This window comes from Macrobrachium nipponense, chromosome 43 (assembly GCF_015104395.2).
Source record: "Macrobrachium nipponense isolate FS-2020 chromosome 43, ASM1510439v2, whole genome shotgun sequence".
Classification (NCBI taxonomy): Eukaryota; Metazoa; Arthropoda; class Malacostraca; order Decapoda; family Palaemonidae; genus Macrobrachium; species Macrobrachium nipponense.
In genome coordinates this window covers 38,505,864-38,517,903 of record NC_061104.1, presented here as the reverse complement: position 1 = coordinate 38,517,903, position 12,040 = coordinate 38,505,864, and positions in this window count along the sequence as shown.

Genomic DNA, 12,040 nt, shown 5'->3' with positions numbered 1-12,040 from the left:
CAATTATTAAGTGAAAGTGAAAACTGTTTAATTTCTTTAGAAAATATGTCTTGAATATCTTTCTGGTCCATTTTCCACGTAGGGGGTGTATAGCGCCGTCAGTGCACCTTACGCTGTGCACTGTAGGTATTATTCAAGCTGCAACCCCTTTCATTCCTTTAACTGTACCTCGATTCATAGTGCAGCAGAAAAAAATAAGTTTTTCACTAAAATACTTTAGCTACTAATGCAACCATGAAATTTGGTACATTTCTTATCCATAAGCCACCTTTGAAAATTCTGGGTGTCCAGTCAAAATTCCAAAAGGCCAGCCGTTTTTCAAGATGGCCGTTAGTCAAGGTTTTACCATGGGACTCATATGGTTCAGGTCTTGTTTTTATCTATGTGTTTTGGTTTTACTCATTTGAGGCAGTCGCCAAGCAAAAGCAAAATATGTTTCTGTTAAAGATTTCATATATCATATTATAAAAGAAAGGTGGCATCCAATATGGCAGCTAAAACCATTAAATAATCTTGTCTCGGCATTCAGTAGGCATAGAAAAATGTCCTGTTCAATATAATAATTTGCAAGTTATATATAATTTAGGTGGTGGTTTTATCTTTAGTTTTAGTTTAAAAGAGATGCTGTTGCCTACAATAGTTCCTGCCCAGGACAGGAAGAGGTTAATTAAGACTTAATGGGCTTCAAAGAGTGGTGTCAAAACAAAAGCCAGCAAAGTCCACAGTTTTAATTCTAGTACTTGGTGCTGTCAGTGGAGCTGACTGTGTTTCTGCTGGTAAGATCATTCCTTGGGGCCAACTTCAGCCTCTACTGTCAAGCGTTAATGGAGCTGATTCCATTTTTTTTTTTTGCCAATAACAACACCAATTATGCCCTATGGTTGCCTGTCTACTTGAGGGACATGATGACTCTGGAAAGTAGGCACCCAGCATTGGCTCATGAATTAAATAAAGGGCAACTTTGTCATAAGACCAGTCACGAATTCAAAGTGCTTGTTCTTGATAAAGCACATGAACGGGCAAACGCTGTCATTAAGGGTGATGGTGTAGCCACTGGGCTCACTGAAAATCCATCAACACTGAGGAGGTGGATGGTCTCGTCATCTGGCGTCCCCCTATGAAACTGAGGCTCAAATGAAAGAGGCTAGTGATAACTTTTTTAACCATGAGCAGATTCCATACGCCCAGCAGACATTCTTGAAAAGGGTCCAGAAATAATATTAGGTCCTGAAAGATTTAGGAAACCCTATTCTGGAAGGCAGTGCAGATATGTTTGCAATTGACTCCAAAGATGTAGCTCCTCCAAGCTCAGCTGGGCTTGTTCATACTCACTTAGAGAAAGGAAAGTCCCAGTACAAAATTTGTGAAAGGCTTGGCCGATAATCCAACCTCATTCTATGAGCCCATCTGGAAGAACAGGTTTGACTTCTCTCAAAGTAAGCCTATTATAGAACCATCAAAACAGAAACAGCTGAGAGAAGAATGTCAGCTTTTCTCCAAGCTATTCATTGCCTGTCAAAGTAGGGAGTGCGACTTGCAAGAATTCTTTGAGCACGAGGATCAGTTTTTCCATGCAATTTTGAGTGAGGGTGGAATGATTTACAGTTGTCAGAAGTCCCAACTCACCTCCATACTTGAGAAACACATCTCACTTCCGGACCAAAAGCCAAAGGGAGATGACATCATCATTTGGTCCATGCACTGCCACCCAAGAGATCTAAAATTTTTACAGACTATGCAACCCTTGACTTTCTGCCAAAAATGAGTCAACACTTATTGTCTTTGATGTATATAGTTCATCAAGTCTGAAAGCAGACACAAGGTCCAAAACGGGACATGGGGGAAAATGAAAGGTGACATAAAAGAACACCACTCCTTCAAACTGACAAAACTTCTTAAGGCACAATTATAACCAGTAATAGGTTTCACTTCCTGGCAGACAAGATTGCTCAAATGACTGCACCAAACTTGGTTATTGTGACCAAGGAAACCCGAGCACTTAGCACTCACAAAGTGAGTAATTGAACTGGACAAATGTTCTCATGAGGAGGCAGACAGCTGCATCTTTGTCCCTGCCAGATGTGCCACAGGACAGAGGAGCAAGTCTTCATGGTCAAAACCAATAACACAGATGTCCTTGTCATTGGCCTGAGTGTGTTCCCAACTCTGCAAAGCATGGGACTGCATCAGATGTGGCTTGCATTTGGCCAAGGACTGAGCCTTCGATGAATTGGCATTCACAGCTTGTACAACAATTTTGGTCAAGAGAAGGCCAAAGGCTTGCCATTCTTCCATACATTTACATGTTGTGATGCCGTCTTAGCCTTTAGAAATAAAGGAAATAGTCCAAGAGCTAAGGCCCTCTGAACTAACCGAGAATGGCCAAAAGCGAGAGATGTTGTGTCTAGGGTAAAAAAGTGAGCTGAATCCAAAAATGGGCGTCTTACAAGTCCCTGGTGGGACATATGCCTGTAAGACACAATATACATCATGACGGCCGTGACAGAGTTAAGATCAAATGTGACAACTTCAGGCGGAACTGTCATTGATTAACAATATTTTTCCTATTCTGTCATTATAGTAACAACATTTCATAACTTTTAAATGAATTATTAATGTTTAAAAGAAATATATTGGATTTTTGTATGTTTTAATTCATGACCAAATGGGCGCAGTACAAAAACGTTTTGTGCATCATTATAGTTCAAGAGCCTGGTTTGTCCACAGGTACAGCATGGGACAATTATGATGAAAACACTGGAACCTTATCAGGGAAAGGGACTTTACGTGATAACGTTGGCATTTGCTACCAAAATGTTCTTAAAAAGACATATCAACCACCAGTCTAGCAGGTAAAGATACAACACAAGCAGACATGCCACCAAAATAAACTTAAGCGAAAAAGAAAGTTTGACTCTAACATGGTTCATCCAATTCCATACCCAAAGAAACCCCGTACCTCAACCTTCAAGTATTCAGTGGAAGAAATTAGATTAATAAACCCAGTCGCCTGATTCAGATAAGAAGAGATATAGCATGGGCAATGTCATGTGAACTATTTGATACATCAATATGGTCCAGTTGCAATTCACTCATCACAGAAGATAAACTTCCATTCCAGATTGTCAGATACATGGAGAACTTACATCCAGCCCCGACACGACTGGATGTGGTTGCTGAAAAGATGAGACGTTCACAGATTGTTACATAGGAGTGTGGCGATACATACACGCTAGTGACCTAAGATCTGGCAATCGCAAAACTAGCTATGCAAATACAGGACCAAGAATCTCCAAAATATGATGATCTGTTCATATGCTTTTGTGATTTTCACATCACGATGGCTTATTTTGCTTCACTTGGACAATTCATAGATGAATCTGGAGGACCCCGTATTATTGTGGACATAGAGGTCTTGGCACTTGGATTGCTTAGAGGATTTATTGCTGGAAAACACTTCAACCGCCGCAAATGACTACACCCACTGCTAGCTACAGCTTTCCAGTTGTTGCATTTTCAAAGCTTTCTTAAAACTAATGGGGCAGTACCTGAACACCTACAGAGAATGTTGCATACTTTGAACAACTGCTGCTGACACGGAGAATCTAGAAAATACATCAACATATATAACCTTAATGGATGAATATGAACACTTCACAAACAAAACAAGACCTGGATGTCATGGAGCAACTACAAGGTATTGGATTCTGTATATTGATCTTGTGCATATATTTCTTCAGTTTAGTAGGGCCTGTCATACTAGTGACCTGGATATGCCTTTGGAGCAAACTGTTAATGTTGATGCAGCATCATGACTGACAGGTATATCGGCTTTCTAACCATCATTCTCTGCCCGTCGAAAATGTATGGTGACAAAAACTGTAAGTGCAATTGTTGGTGATCTACTGGAAAAATCAGGTGTAACAAAAACATACAACACATTGCAAGAACTGAAACCCTATCGTATCAAACGAGATAACAGTGACTTTCTAAAACTAGTAAGAGAAATAGAAGACACACTGAATCCGTTTGGAGAAGCTCTGAGTTATGAAAACTTGTACTGTATAAGCACTGGGAAAGCAGCACCAGCTGATGTAAAAGGAGACCTCATTCACTGTAAGGACAAAGGGAAAGAGTGGTGTGATAAGTTTACCAGTGAGTGCTTTACAGATCCCAACAGGTTTGAAAAACCAATCCCTAAGCATAAAGTAAAAAGTTTTACTAATGTGGCCATGAAGGTAAAAGTATCAACCAAGGGTATGAAGATTAGGGAAGTTCAAGGGACAAGAGATATATTTGGTAGACTTGTTCCTAGCTTCAAATGAGAAGGTAGAGCTTCGTGAAATTTTGAAATTTCCTTTAACACCAGTACCAATGTCACTTCACTAGCACATATTGATGGAGCTGTTATGAAAAGCAGTAAATCTAAATTGATGTATATACTAGTAGAGGGAAAAGTTTCAAGTGTGACACCTACATCTGTGGACACTTGTGTGATAGATGGAATGTTCATAATACAGTCATGAGAGAGTATAGCACCCACCTATGGTGCAATTGCAAAGGCCATCATGGTAAATCTCTGTAGAAAAGCACCTAAGAAAGTCCTTCAATCAAGGACATAGAATGTAGAAAAGCACCTAAGAAAGTCCTTCAATCAAGGACATAGAATGTGGAAGGCGTGGAAACCTTGGAGGTGAAATCAGCCTCATTGTACAGGGCCCGGAGCAACATCGTCCAAAGGACTTTCAACAAGCAATGAGAAATAACTTTTAAGAAGTCATTACTGTGCTTTCTGGTGAAGGAATGGGAAGATGATAGCTATGCCTCTGTCTTGCACGGTCATGAAATATATTTTGGACTAGAAAAAAGAGTACTACCTTTACCTTTACAAAGACGTTGATGGTCATGTAGTGTGTGAAAAAGTTGGTGATCTTGGGTGTTGTCATGAGGAGGGCCAACTCGCGTATCATGCTGCATCTTTAAAATATTGAAAGAACATATGCTAGTGCCAATGTAATTGTGAGATGTAATGACACAGATATTCTTGTGATCCTGCTTTATCATGTCCATAACACAGAGCTACATATATGGATGGATGTAGGACAGAATGGGAAAATACTAGATTTATAGATGTCACTAATTTTGCTTCAAATCTTGGAAAAAAACCTGTGTATGGCTCTTCCTGAGCTGCACACATTCACAGGTTGTGATTTCATAGCATCACTTCTGAGGAAAGGAAAGATTGATTAAACCATATGCCATTTCATCAAGGAATTCCAAGACACGTTTGCCAAACTGGGAACAAAATCACGGACAGTGTTGAAACCATCTCAAAAGAGTTGGAGAAATTTGTTTGTGTTCTCTATGGAAAACAAAAAAATAGATTCAGGAAATGGAGGGCGATACTTAATTTTCAGTGATAAATGCAAGCCAAAAGATGACCTACAACCACTTCAGAATATCAAAGGCTTTATTGCTGGCAGACTGCCTCCTTGCCAATCAGTACTGTAACAGAAAATTCGTCATTCAAACTATGTTGCTTTAATATGGAAAAATACTAACAAACCTGTCCCAACAACGCTCAAACCTGAAGATAGTGGATGGTGAGTTCAAAATGGTACATACACTTTACTTTGGTTTGAAGGAGAACAGATACCAAAAGACATCTGTTGTAGGATTGATGATGAAAAGACGTTGGATCCAGGGAAAAAAGAAAGCGAAATTGAGGAAGTTTCTTCTGAAGACCAGTGACTGAGGAATGTTCTTTTGGTTAACAGTATACTTTTTCTATTCTCATTTATAAATACTCTTTAATTTAATTAGTAGGTTATTCATCATGTTGCTTAACTTTTCTCATGTAACAAGTCCCATTTTCATTTACATCAGACGACTTTAAATGACCTCTCGAGGACATTTAAGTTTTAAGGGTTAATTATGGATATTGATAATTAATTTAAAAGGTATAAAATGTTGTTACCATAATGACAAAATAAAAAAGGTATCGGTAATCAATGACATTCTGCCTTAAGTTGTCACATTTGGTTGTAATTGTCACGGCCATCATGATGGTAAAAGGTTTCTTACAGGCATATGTTCAACCAGGGAATTGTAAGACACCCATTTTTGGATTCAGCACACTTTTTTTTTTTTACCTTAGAAACAACCAATTGCGCTTTTGGCCATTCGCAGTTAGTTCAAAGGCCTTAGCTCTTGGTCTAAAAGAAAACGGCATGGAAGACATGGGTCATTTTCCAGAGGCCACTCCAGTTTCTTTCAAACTCAGCAAGTACCACCAATGGTGATTTGAAGATTCTGGAGAAGTTTGTGGTCTTCATGTATGACAGGTCAAGCCATGGGCACCCGCTGCATATTTTCCAAGGGAGGGGGGTGGGGTGGGTTTGGGGCGGAGCCCGAATCTTAATACATACATGGATAGTTTCCAATATCAAGCAGACAACCACTTTTGACCCTTGGAACTAGCAGCTTGATTCCAAAAATAGTGTCATCTCCTGCAATTATTTAATGAATAAAGCAATTATTATATATATATCAATTATATATATATATATATATATATATATATATATATATATATATATATATATATATATATATTATATATATATATATATATATATATGTATTATGGAGGTGTTATGGGAGTTCCATTTGACAACGTCAGAGAGAGAGAGAGAGAGAGAGAGAGAGAGAGAGAGCATAATTGGTGGATAGATTGTTAACGATTGAACTGACAGGTGGTGAGTTCTGGGTTGTCTGCTGGTGCAGCTAGAGTTGGTTGTTAGGATCAGAGTTTTGAGTCAGTCTTGAGTTTTTAGGCAGAGCCTGTGAAGAGAAGTAGTGTCGGCAGCGGTCTGTGAAGCGTTGGAGGCATTGAAAGTCAGTTGACTTGTGTTGTTGGCTTGCTGTTTAGTTGTTGAGTTTGATATTGTTTGCTTAAGAGTTCTTGTGCTATGAGTTTTTGTTGAGTTATATGTGAGTTGCTGTGGTTGTGAGTTGTTTTGATGAGCTGTTGTGATTTCTTGGTGTTGTTAGTGGGTGTGTGTGTTGGCTTGTGTTGTTGTGAGTGATTGTTTGTGCAGTGGTCTTTTGTTATGGTTGTGTTCCTTGTTTGTTGTTGTGTTGTTAGGTTGTGGGGTTGTGGTCCTTGGGTGTTGTTTGTTTGATGTGTTGTTGAGTTGTGGTTGTGTTCCTTGTTTGTTGTTGTGTTGTTGGGTTGTGGCTCTGGGTTGTCTTTGTTGTTGTTGGTATCCCCGCAACCTCGACCGGCAGACAGCAAGTCATAGCCTGGAGTATCTGGAGTTGGGTGAATACATGTGTTTGTGTTTTTTTTTTCTGTGTGTAGGTGTAGGTCAATTGTCCTGCGTGTATTATGTAGTGTAAAGAGGAAAGTGTGACTGAAGGTGAGTTCGGTAGCTGGATTGATTAGGTTTATGTGGGGGGATTTGCCATATATATATATATATATATATATATATATATATATATATATATATATATATATATATATATATATATTTGGGAGGTAAAGTGAATTTAGATATTAAAGGACATTTGTAGCTTGAATTGATATATATAAATGGATCACGGTTCGATGTGATAATTATTCATATATATGTATGTATGAATGTATGTATAAATGTCTAGGTGGTATTTGGGCACAACATCATAAAGACAAGAAGGCTGGGTGGTATACCAGAAAACGTTCATGTATACACTTTATTGTGACGTTTCAAAGCTCCAGGCTTCATTTTCAAGCTATTAAAGAACAGAAGACAAAATCGCGGAACAATAGAAATACCCAGTAAATTTCAAGGAAGTGAAGGTTAAAATTATTTACCATTTAAAATCAAGTTAAAATTATACCGCAAAGTAAAAAAACACACGCAAGGTAAATTATAAAAAGGAAAGGGTAAGATAATGTACATTTTAATATAAAAATAAATACTAAATAAAAAGTAAACTCGTAAAGAGGACTAACCATAAATCTTAGGAGAAGACTGACAAGGAAACAGGGAAAGACGTAGGTGTTGGGTGGGGAGGGGCGGGCGGCCCTCTCTACCTCTCTTGAAGGCGCCCCCCCCCCCCCCCCAACCTACGTCTTTTCCCGTTTCCTTGTCAGTCTCCTAACATTTATGGTTGGTCCTCTTTACGAGTTTACTGTTTATTTTGTATATATTTTTATCTTAAACTTAGTGTACATTATCTTAACCTTTGCTTTTTATAATTTACCTTGCGTGTGTTTTTTTTACCATGTAATTTTAACTTAATTTCAAATTGTATATAATTTTAACCTTCACTTCCTTGAAATTTACTGGGTATTTTTATTGTTTCACGGTTTTAGCTTGTGTTCTTTAATAGCCTGAAAATGAAACGTGGAGCTTTGAAACGTCGCAATAGTGTATCCATTGACGTTTTCTGGTGTACCACCCCGCCTTCTTGTCTATATATATATATATATTATAATATATATATATATAATATATATATATATATATATATATATATATATATATATATATATATATCTATATCTATATATATATATATATATATCATATAATATATATATATATATATTTATATATATATAGATATATATATAGATGTGTATGTATATACATATACATGTATCAAGTGGAGCTGCGATGCCAACAATTTAAGTGAATAAAGATCCACAAAGAAAAAAATTTACTATGACTTTCTTTTTCAGTAGTCCCGTATCCTGAAATCAAACATTTCTTGAAAGGTAACGTAGTTGTATACTGCGTACAAATATTATACAATATAATAAAGATACCTTTAATTTATTGAAACCGAAAGAATGGAAGGAAAACAAAGTGATGTAGTTAAATTCATATATTTTTCAAAGTTAGTCAGTGTTCATTTAAAAAGGTACTGTAACCTCCTGTGGCATGATCGGTATGGTCTTGACCTGCCACCTCGGGGGCTGCGAGTTCAATTCTCGGGCATTCCACTGAGGGGTTAGAGATGTGCATTTCTGGTGATGGAAGTTCACTCTCGACGTGGTTCGAAAGTCACGTAAAGCCGTTGGTCCCGTTGCTGAATAACCACTGGTTCCATGCAATGTAAAAAAAATCATACAAACAAACAAAAATATAGGGGAGAGCGGGGCTAGTTGCATCAAATTTTACATTTCCTTCTACAGAATTGTGTAACATTCATTTAATTGAAATTCAGTTGTCATATATAAATATACAAGACCTCATCATCGAGTTCACATGCGTAGATATTAATAAAAATAATTTCTTATATATTTAATTTTGATATATAATTAAAAATCTTTTTGATGCAACTTACCCCATCTGCGGGGCAAGTTGCATCAGTATGAGGGGCAAGTTGAATCATAAGCAAATTATAATTTTTGAGATATTATTTCAGTGATAAGTAAATACAAAACCACTGCACGAGGTTTTTGAACAGTTGTTACTCCACTTTCATCAACATTCCATAGGTCTTGAGGTTCAAATTTATATTTATCCTTGAGAGAAGACAGCTTGGAGAAAAATAACTCTACATTATGTTTGTTGAAACTTGTAGCTCTGGCCAAACTTGTCGCTTCAGGTTGTCTAATTGACAGTACTTGTCCATGTCGCCTCATGAAACCTGAAAACCAGTCTTTTCCAGCATATTTATCATTGCACCAATTATCAGGCATTTTAATCTTTGCTTCATTGGCCCACTTATAAGCCAGTTCCTTGACTTCTCTCGGAGAAAGACCAAAACAAATTGCTGCTGCTGTTTTCAGATAGGATACTAATTCTTCTTCCTGTTCATATGTAAATACTTGTCTTGGTTTGGCATATCCTACATGTGCATTGTTTTTAGCAGTGTTACCAGAGGTTTTGTGAATAAATCGTTGTAAGGTTGAGTAGTGGACACCAAACAGTTGAGCGGACTCTCTCACTGATTTATTCTTATTTCGAACAAAATCAGCGGCCTCCTGCATTAATTGGGTTGTTGCTGAACCACGTTCAGTCTTCCTCTTGTAGTTCCGAACCATTTCTGAATTTAATAAAACGAGTTGAATGCATAAGAATATTTTAATTAAAAGTAATGTAATAAATTTACTAATGGGGCAAGTTGAATCATGATTCAACTTGCCCCCTGACAACAATCAAAATTTGATCGCCAGCTAGATATATACTAACGGTCATTCTAATGCAAATTTGTAGGGAAAATAATTGCATATAGAACAGAATTATATAGATATTTTCAAAACTCTGTTACTAATATAAATACATGAGGTACAAGAAAAATAGTGAAATCGATAAAAATTACTTGCTAAGGTCGAAATCAGTAAATTTATCATAAATTCAAGAGCTCTTGCACAATTCGCCTCTCTTTCTCGCAGCTGTGTCCACACTGACCAACACACATTTGAACCGCCTGTCAGCCTACTACAGGTGCCGAGTTGACAGTTATGCCCACTGATGCAACTTACCCGCGATGCAACTAGCCCCGCTCTCCCTACATAACCCGGAGAGTCGTCCATCTGACTTAGTAGATTTCAGCCATGTTTTCACTCGCCAAGGTGAACTGAAGGACCTTTCCACTGTGCATGTAGTGACTGGCAGTCAAACGAATGAGTAAGGAAGGCATGGCATACAATGGGATAAAACTCAGTGTATGGCAACAATTCAGCGAATTCCTTATGACTTAGGTCAATGTCGTCTGATGATGTAGCCCAGTAATCATACCTACTTAATGCATCAATCTGATGCAGTTGGTTGACGGTAGACATTTTTTTTTATGTAGTTGATACGGGTTATCTTAACTATTTTTATAGGATGAAGTCAAGAAAGGTCAAAGTGTGCCCTGTTGTTTTCGGAAAATCGAGTTTGCAGTGAACTGATTAGAGAATCGAGGTATGGAACTTATACAGTCAACCGGAAATGCTCCTCCACTTTGGTTCTCTGTAAATCGCTTCGATGAGTCTGTCTCCCACATTTCTTTAGTACAGCGAGTTCAGTGTTTCAATTTTCTGCCAGCAAGGTTACCTTCTCAAAAAAATCCATTCTGAAGTGCTCTTCCGTTTTACTCCGGTTTACATTTAGTATATTTAACAACTTGAGAATGTGCTCCTATACCTGTGGGAGGTAGAAGTTGGACTGCTTGAAGAGCTTGGGTGACTGGTTCAAGAAGAGTGAAAAAAAAACTATTATAATTAAGCAAAATAAAAAAGTAAGCAAGCTTGAAGCTCCAGTTTTAGTTCCTGTTGTTGAAAACTTGATTGTATATGTCTTCAAAATTCTCAGTGAATAGTCTGATGCTCTTGTATTTGCTAGTGCAGAGGGTTTTTGGACAAGAGAGCGATATTTGGAACCACTGACCTTCTTTTTTGGACTTTCAGGGAAAAATGTGAGCATTGATTTATTGGTACCAATGTTATTAATAGCAGACTGATGCAACGGTATTGAGATCATGGGCAACCAGATTGAGCTGATGTGAGGGACCGTGAACAAAAAGCAATTTTCGGGTAAACAATTCGAGTTTTGGCTTGAACGCCATTCTCTTTCCCAGGGCAGCCATCATCATATCCCTGACCAAAAAGTTTGTGAAGATTGGTCTCAAAGTCTTTACACTGATTTATTATGGAACTTGATATTCCTGAGGCGCCGATGCCAGTTAGTGGTGTGAATCTAAGAAATTCTTCACGTATCATCTTCTGACTGGATGGATCCACAAAACGTACACCAATGGATAAATGGTGTGAGAGATGTTTATTTCTGGTGACAGAGGTTCACTCTCGACGTGGTTCGGAAGTAACGCAAAGCCGTTGGTCCCGTTGCTGTATAACCATTGGTTCCATGCAACGTAAAAACGCCATACAAACAAACAAACAAAACAAACCAATGGATAATAATTCCTCTGTCCCAGAAACATCTGGAGTTTCATCTGATAAAACTGAAAAACCAGTATTATAGAATTATTCGCATCAGTCGCAAGATCATTTCTCAAAACTTCCTCTCAACTCACTTTGTGTCCGGTGAGATGTGGA